Below are 8,849 nucleotides of genomic sequence, written 5' to 3'. Positions count from 1 at the left end.
GTGTTGCTGGATTAGTTTTAACCTGTCGAAGTGTCTTGAAGAACCGAGGTACCGAGTCTGATCGGAACGTCTCGGGAGAAGGTCTATTCCTTCGTTGACCGTGAGAGCTTGTCATGGGCTAAGTTGGGACTCCCCTGCAGGGATTTGAACTTTCGGAAGCCGTGCCCGCGGTTATGGGCAGATGGGAATTTGTTAATGTCCGGTTGTAGATAACTTTAACCTTAACTTAATTAAAATGAATCAACTGAGTGTGTTACCGTGATGGCCTCTTCTCGGAGGAGTCCGGGAAGTGGACACGATGTTGGAGTAATGCTTGCACATGTTGCTCTCTAGTTTCTTGCTCGCGCTTTGCCTCCTCTTCTCGCCCCCTTTTTGCAAACAGGATAGCCACCATATACGCTAGTCGCTTGCTGCAGCTCCACCTTATTTACCTTGCCATACCTATTAAGCTTAAATAGTCTTGATCGCGAGGGTGCGGGATTGCTGAGCCCTGTGGCTCACAGATTACTATTACACCAGATGCAGGGCCTGATGATTCCGCTCCAGGTGATGCGCTCGAGCTCAAGTGGGAGTTCGAGAGGACTCTCAACGATACTATATTTCTTTTCCTGATGATCAGTAGTGGTGCCCAGTTGGGGGTGATCGGGACCGTGTCACATGTTGGGTTATCTTTTATTTTGGCGCCGTAGTCGGGCCATGAGTGTTTGAATGATGTAATGTTATTTATGTCCTTGATTGACGTGGCGAGTGTAAGCCAACTATGTTTTCTCCCCTTTATTATTTATATTACATGGGATGTTGTGAAGATTGCCTAACTTGCGACATATGCCTTCAATGCGATTATGCCTCTAAGTCGTGCCTCGACACGTGGAAGATATAGTCGCATCAAGGGTGTTACACCTTGATTCTTGTCTTAGCCTTCTTCAGATCTATCATGTCGGCGCACATCTGGTTCTCCTGTCGTCGAATGTGTTGGTTTAACTCCTGGATAAAAGTTGCAATTGATCTATCCTTCCTGGTGTTGATCATCTCCGAGTGCTCATCTCGGCGCCCACAAATCCGGTAGGTAGTATCCTTGAGATCATTGCGGTAGACTTCTCCAATGCGTCCCATGGCGATGTGAGCTTCCATGCTCTTTCCTAGACTCCAAGTTGGTGCATCAAAAGAAAACTCTATGGGCTCAGTGACTGGCATGAACGTTCTTCCTGGAACTTGAACTTGAATCATCCAGCGCTCTTCCTCAGGTAAAGTGGCATTGTAGGTTCCGGTGAAGCTTGGTACTCCTACGTTCAGGTATCTAGTGACTTCCTTCAAGTGTCGTCCAAAGGATGTATCTTCATCCGGTTGCGTGAACTTGTTCCTTGCATCCGCCATCTTAAAAGAGTAGAAAAGATGAGGAGTCAGAAGAGAAGAGGGTGAATAGTGATCTAGGTCTTTAGCTTAGTGGTCGTGTCCTACAGTCAGCGTGTGCTCTGATACCATCTCTGTAGCGACCAGACCTCAAACAGTCTGATCTCTGTGCTCCGTTGTCATCCCTGGATCAGTAATGCTGACACCACACAGTACTCGGAGGATTTATAACAGAGTAGCAATCACACACTTATTACATCGAGTGTCTCCATAGAGAACTTATTACAATAAATATGGCTTAAGGCCATCTAATAACGATAACAACGGAAGGCTTGGAAGATAAATGAGTCCATCAACTCCAACGGCATCACTGAGTATAGAACCACGATCTAAAAACTCCTTAATCGTCGTCTGAAAAGTCTGCAACATTAACTTTGCAGCCCGAAACGGGTCAGCACATGGAATATGCTAGCAAGGTAACACATAGAGAATAATGCAATGAAACAGCTATACTATATGCATATTTGGCTGGTGGAAAGCTCTATGGTTACAGTTTTGCGTAAAGCCAATTTTTCCCTACTACAAAGGAATAAATTTAATTACTATCATGGTGGTTGTTAAACATTGAGAATGGTTGACAGCATTCTCAATCCCAATTAAGCATCATCATTAAACAAGCCCAACAAAATTAATTTAGGGTAACATCTTGAGATTCACATGATAATCCAGGTACTAGATACTCAAGATGTCCATAACCGGGGACACGACTAACCATGATTAGTTTATTACACTTTGTAGAGGTTTGCGCACTTTTCCCCACAAGACTCGATCTCCTCCGTTTGGTTTCTCGCACTACATGGTGTTTGAGAAGACGGATGACCGAGACATAGTCTTTCAGAAGCGCTAGCACCTTACGATCGGGTAGACCGTACCACCTACATCCCCTACATCTGCTAGTCTACCACCGTAAGAGTTCGCACGACTTAGTCAACTATGCTAGAGCCCATAATAGCTTGTGGCTGCACATGGAAGTTTCTAGTATGAATAGTCGCATGATCCCTTTGAGCCTGGGTGGCGGTCCAAAAGAAAACAGGCAAGTCCCGGAATACCCAGGTGCCTCAATCCACCCAGATGTGTGTTTAAGTTGCCACCTTAGATAAACCATTAATTAACAAACTCACATCTGTCATGGATATCACTCACCCAATCCACGTCTACTAGCATAGCATGCCATAATAAGCAAACGTAGAAGTAACTCCCAAATGTTTGATAACAAACAGGTAATAGGTACTACCTCAACTACTTCCCATCCCACAATTTTATTAGATCCTAATCATGCAAAGTGTGAGGATTGATCTAATGCAATAAAACTGGGTAGTAGGAAAGGTATGATCAAAGTGTTACTTGCCTTGCTGATGATCCGGGAAACCTAGCGATTCGAAGTAACAAGCGGCGCACTCCGGGTACTCTATCGCAAACAACAAACAAGTATACAATAAATACTCATCTAATGCACGGGTAAAACTCAAATAAAAGATCTAACCAGAAGGTTCAACTTAAGAACTCCGGTTTGCAAAAAGAATCAAATCGAAGAAGCAACGAAAGTCAAACGGCGAAAGAAAACAACTTCGTTCTACTAATCTGGATCTAGGGTAAATTTTATAGTAGCAAAAACTTGTTTAAATTCATTAAACGGACAGAGGGTTTCGAGACGAAACTCTAGGCGCTTGAATCGCCTGATTCCGATAAACGAGCGAAAAGTTATACTAAAAATAAAATCGGATCAGGAATCGCGATCAGAAAAATCGCGGATTAAATCCGAAAAAAAGAAAAACGACGAAGGTTCGCTAGAACGAATGAACGGACGAACGCTCGCTATTTAAATAAACCGGGAAAAAAACCAATCTATTTAAAAAACCGAATCTAAAAAAACCGACGGAAAAACCGAACGGTTTTAAAAAAAAATAAAAAAATCGGCACGAAAAACGAGGCGGCGGCGGACCTCGGCGGCGTCCGGCGGCAGCGGCGGCGGCGGCTTGGGGCGGCTGGGGCGGCTTTGGGCGGGGCTAGGGTTCGGCTGGGCCTCTACCCCGGCTTATTTAGATATATTATAACCGAGCACTCTTCCAGCCCTGTCAGGCCATCAGTACTTTTGGCCATCGGATCTGCATTTGTGAAAGTTTATGGCCATCTGATTAAACTTTGGGGGCAACGCTTAACACGACTAAACTGGGCAGCTGCTCTCGCAGCAAAATTGGAGGCTTGTGGTTAATTGGGCCCTTGCTCTCACGTGAAGCCCATTCAGACCTTATGAGGAAACAACCGAACGAGCGACGAATGCCGAGGCTCACAATCTAGCGAAGCATAGTTTGAAGTTGGGAGTTGGCCGCCATGTTTGGTTAGGCAACCCGGGTAATCTTTCTTTTGTACCTTTGAACATTGGCACAAGTTAATAAAGGCTTCATGTGATTGTCTCAAAAAAAACGAACGAGCGAGTCACCCGTCTCCCTTCGCTCGACCCCCCTCCTTCCCTTCGGTTCTGTCCCTCCATCTCTCTTGCAGCGCCTCCCCACCCCAGACCTAGCCGCCCCAAGATCTGTAGCGCCACATGGTCTCTCTCTCTCTCTCCGATCCTAACCACGGATCAACATCGCGGCAGCCCGTGCGCCTTTTCATCTTGGTAGCGTGTTCAATCACACATCGCCGCCTCCGGCTGGGCGCTCCACTGCTCTCCTTCTCCATCTCCATGACTCCATCTCCCCGGCGGTCGGCGACGGTTATGACGACGCAGAGTCTGTGGTAGGGTACGTTCTTGGCAGCATGGGCAGTGAACAGCTACGTGCGTCGCCTACGCCTCATGACTGCTCCTTGCATTCCTCATCCAAGTGCTCTGCCTGTTGGTTGGCTTTTGCCTCTTCGACCACCAGATTCGGGCAGCAAAGAGGCTGTAGAGTTTCATATGCTACATTCAGATCATTGCATTTATGTTGAAACCAACAAAGGGAATAATTATCATGTATCTAATATAAAGGCAGTCCTGCCTCAACTTGTGGCTCTCTATTTTAATTTTGCTTAGCATTTGGATCAACATTTTATAATAAATCTTCTCATTTCTTATGCTACATTCAGATTATTGTACAGAGCTTGTCATGGGAAGAGAGGATGATCTTAAGAGATAAATGCTCAAATAACTCGATACTTTTAAGAGCAAGGACACTTAGTCTTGAAGGGGTTGGTCCGGTATGTTGTCTTAGCCTTGATGTTTGATATTTCCCTACTTTGTCTTGTCTCTGCATGTTTACCTTATCTGCATTTTATGCATTAACTAGGAACTTGCATTTTTTTTTTGCGCAGCTAAATAACACATGATGAATCAAAAGACTAAAGCAGATACAGTTTCATGTGAGTGATCTCAGCATAAATTATATGCTGCATTATTGCTGTCACGAAGGGAATATTAACATGATGTTGCAAGGTAGCGACAACCATCTAACTCTGTTCCCATATTTCTTTGAAATTTACTTCTTAGTACTATGTATTCTGCACCCTATCAAGTATTAATTAAATAGGAGTCCCTCCTTTGGATACTAAAGTAACGAAGTATTTGTATGTGTATTTGATATATCCACTTGCTACAAGTCCATAGTTGGGATAGAATACATGATATAACCTGGCATGGATATGAAACTTTTTACTTATGTTTTTTATCAGGTTGGTAAATGCCCTCCAGTGTTGGATCCAATGATATATTATGGGTACCTCGTAGCCAACACAAGGTCTCTAGAATGACAGGGGACGTAGTGTTTGAGTCAAGAAGTTCAGTATAGTTAGTTTGGCTAGACAGACACAAGGGCTTCGCTCCTACAACCATCTTTGTGGTATGGTTATAATGCTCACAGGAAATATTTTTCCTTCACGTGTCTGGTTCAGGTACTTCAAAACCTACACGCTTATGATGTGCTGGTTTTAACCATGTAGAATAAGAAGTGATTGCTGACATATAGAAGAATAGGGTGTATGCTTTTGAAGTAAAGCAGATTCTTAGAGAGAGCCATGATGATGTACTCTTTGCTGCAGGGTTATGCCGATATAGCTGAATAGACGGGAGAAACTAGCACTATTCTGCCATTAACATGTTCTTATACTTGTGGAGAAAAGTTACACACTGAACCGTTGTTGAAATATTAAAGTACGTACATGTTTTTGGGTTTGTTAATGAAGTTGAGGAAAATACTTGAATATTGTTATTTATATGTTACGAATGTGATATAAAGACTATGAGAAATATAAATAAATATACCTCACCACTATATTGAGCCAGTGTATATGTAAACGATTGGATTTTTATGTGTTTAACTTTTCTTAAAGATTTTTATTTTTCATTTCTGAAAATAGATGGCACGGACACAGTAATACACTTTTTATTTCACTTCATGCGAATATAACCTTTTTTCAGTTCATAATCATGTGGAAATTTCTACCATTCTATCCTCCAGATGGAGGGGCACGGCAACGCTTGCTTGCTTCCGTTGTAGGTGATATTTGTGTTACTGTCACCATGTTTAGAAATCTCTCCTTCCTGTTGTCTTTTTACTTTGATAATATTCAATTTGGTTATTGCCCTAGAACTTTGTAATGGCGTGGCTGATTGGTGCGGCTGCCAACTTGCCCAGGAACATGTAAGCCTGTTGGTCTATGACATCACAAACTTTATTTATCATTTAGTCGCACCCAATTTGGCTAGCTCATCCCTCAAATGAAAAATGTTATAGTAGTATGGTGTTTATGCCATCCTTGGTGATGAATCACGGCCTTAGGGAGATTGAATATATGAGAACGTTGACATTTTTTATTAACTATGCTCATTGTGGGCTAAGTGGGTGATGAGCAATGCCTCTTTTTTTTCATATCAACTCTGCATTGTAAACGAAATGTCATATTTTCATTATCACAACTACAATATGAACCAAATAATGGCATTTAGGAACTGGCACTGCCATGTGTCTTTATGACAGTTTGACATTAATTTGTAGCTATGTAGCAGGGCCTTTTGCTTGAAAATTGCTTTTGGAGCTCGGCCTCCATGGAGGCCTCCAAATTCAAAAGTCAAATTTCATGAAAAGTCAAATTTTTATGTTTCAAAAAATTCTGAAAAAAAATACAGATATACTTGAAGCATAACACACACGTGTGTAAATTTTCAGAGCAAAATATGTTTCATCCTCCTTTTTTGTACAGATAACATTTCAAGGTATTTCATCATAGAAATTTACACACATACACATAACATCCTTGTTTACTTGTAATTTTTTTTACAATTTTTTAAATAAAAAGTTTGAATTTGAATTTTTCAAAAATTTAGAGCTCCAATGAGCTCGGTCACCAAACGTCTATCTCCTCTTTTGTTGGACTATGTAACTTAGCCATTCCACCAAAAAAATGGAATAGAAAATAATGGAGTGCAAACACAATAAATGAACGCCCACCACATGTACAATTGACCAAATAAACTTTAAAAATCACGACTATATACATAATAGTTCATGCCAACTTTGAAAAACAGTAAATCTTGACATATATCTGTATCAATCCCTAACATTAAAGTGCATAAATAGACGGGCGCAGCAACGCGCGTCATCAATGATCTAGTATAGCCTAACGGGCCGGGAGTCCTAGTCAGACACGGCCCTAGGTCGGTTCGTTTTTTTAAATAATTACGCGCAGAAGAAAAATAAAAATAAATACTAAACGGACTCCAAAAATCCCGAAATAAATTTTTCCGGGCTTCTAAAATCAAGCCGCACAAGGTGAACATTTATTTGGGGCCCAAATGCAATTTTGGAAAACGCACATTTTTCCTAAATTCAAATAAAATAACGAAAAACTCCGAAATAAAATCTTATTTGATTTTATTATTAAATCCTCAATATTTCTTTATTTTGGGAAAGTCATTTTATTCCCTCTCTCATATTTTTGTAATACAAATAATTGATGAATAAATAATTAAAATCAAATGATCCTATTCTCAAATTTTGAGAAAACTCAAATATGAAAATAACGAAATCCCCAACTCTCTCCGTGGTTCCTTGAGTTGCGTAAAATTTCTAGGATCAAAACCAAACGCAAATAAAATATGATATGCAATGATGATCTAATGTATAACATTCCAAATTGAAAATTTGGGATGTTACACTAGGGTTGTAAATCTCCCTTACAACATGAAGAACAACACATGGGGCCTTATTGCGAATCAAATTTATTAGAAGGCCACCGTGGTGGAGATTGATCCCGTGGGGGGATTCCTTAAGAGTCCGAGTAACTATTGCAGTGCAAAAGCCCCTACACAGATGGATCTTGAGAGTCGGCCAAGAGGAACAACACGGACTACTACAATATCCAATATGAAAACATCCCGCACTTCTGCTTCTCTTGTGGCCGTTTGGGACATTCAGACTTATTTCTTCCTACGCCAGGGACTAGCGATGAGAAGGGGGATCTACCCTTCAAACCGAGCCTTCGGGCGATAGAGAGTAGGAAGAAAGCAAACTCGAGGGAGCATACGGTGAAGGAGAAACAAGACTCACAAAGCGTCTCGTTCGTCCAGTACTAAGCAGGAGAAGGGAACTGAGGTTAACTCCCTTGTCAAGAACAACCGGCAGAATAAGCGCAAAGGGGGGCCTCGGTCCACTCAAGTCTACCGCAAGGTGCTTCCCACACAGTTAACCATTACTGAGCATGGGGAGGCACATACGGAACAGGACGTCGAGGCGGTGACAACCACTGTAACAGAGTAAGAAACATGAAACCTCGGGGAGGCCTTTCCTGAAAGGGAACAGAAGAAAAGAAGCCCCCACATCATTTGAATCTCCGGCAGCGGCTGCGAGTCAGCCCTCCCAGAGCCAATGAGTACCTTGTCTTGGAACTGCCTGGGGCTTGGTGTAACGTCCGGATAATTAGACTACAGTAAAACTCTTCTAATGATGCCATGTCATCAGTGTTACTGTTGCTAACCAAGTGGTAGTTCAAAATCATTGCTAATTCAAAATATGAATTAGTGACAAACACCCTAAGTTTTCAAAAGTCAAAGCGAAAATGTTCGGGGTTTGCCAAATATTGCACTGGTAATTATGGTGAAGCAAACACCATTTTATAAAATGCGTAAATGCCCTAAAACTAAATAAAACAGAAAGGGAAAATAAATAAAAGAAAGAAATTACAAAAAAACAAAAAAAGGGGGGGGAAGCCCCCTGGACCAGGCAGCCCAACCCACCCGCACGGCCACCGCCCAACCCCCCTGGCCCGCAGCCAGCCTGGCCGGCCCAGCCGGCCCAGCTCCCGCACCGCGTCCCTTTCCCCTGTTCCCCCGACCCGGGTCGGAACAGGGCGCGTCCCAACCGAACCCCCCTCGCCGGCGACGAGACGAGGGGATAAGGTCGCCACGCCGCGCCTCCTCGGTTCCTCCTCCCACTCGCCCCCCCCACTCTCGCCTCGGTCCCTGC

Source organism: Triticum dicoccoides, chromosome 5A (genome assembly GCF_002162155.2).
Source record: "Triticum dicoccoides isolate Atlit2015 ecotype Zavitan chromosome 5A, WEW_v2.0, whole genome shotgun sequence".
In the NCBI taxonomy this organism is placed as follows: domain Eukaryota; kingdom Viridiplantae; phylum Streptophyta; class Magnoliopsida; order Poales; family Poaceae; genus Triticum; species Triticum dicoccoides.
This window is presented reverse-complemented; position numbering follows the sequence as displayed.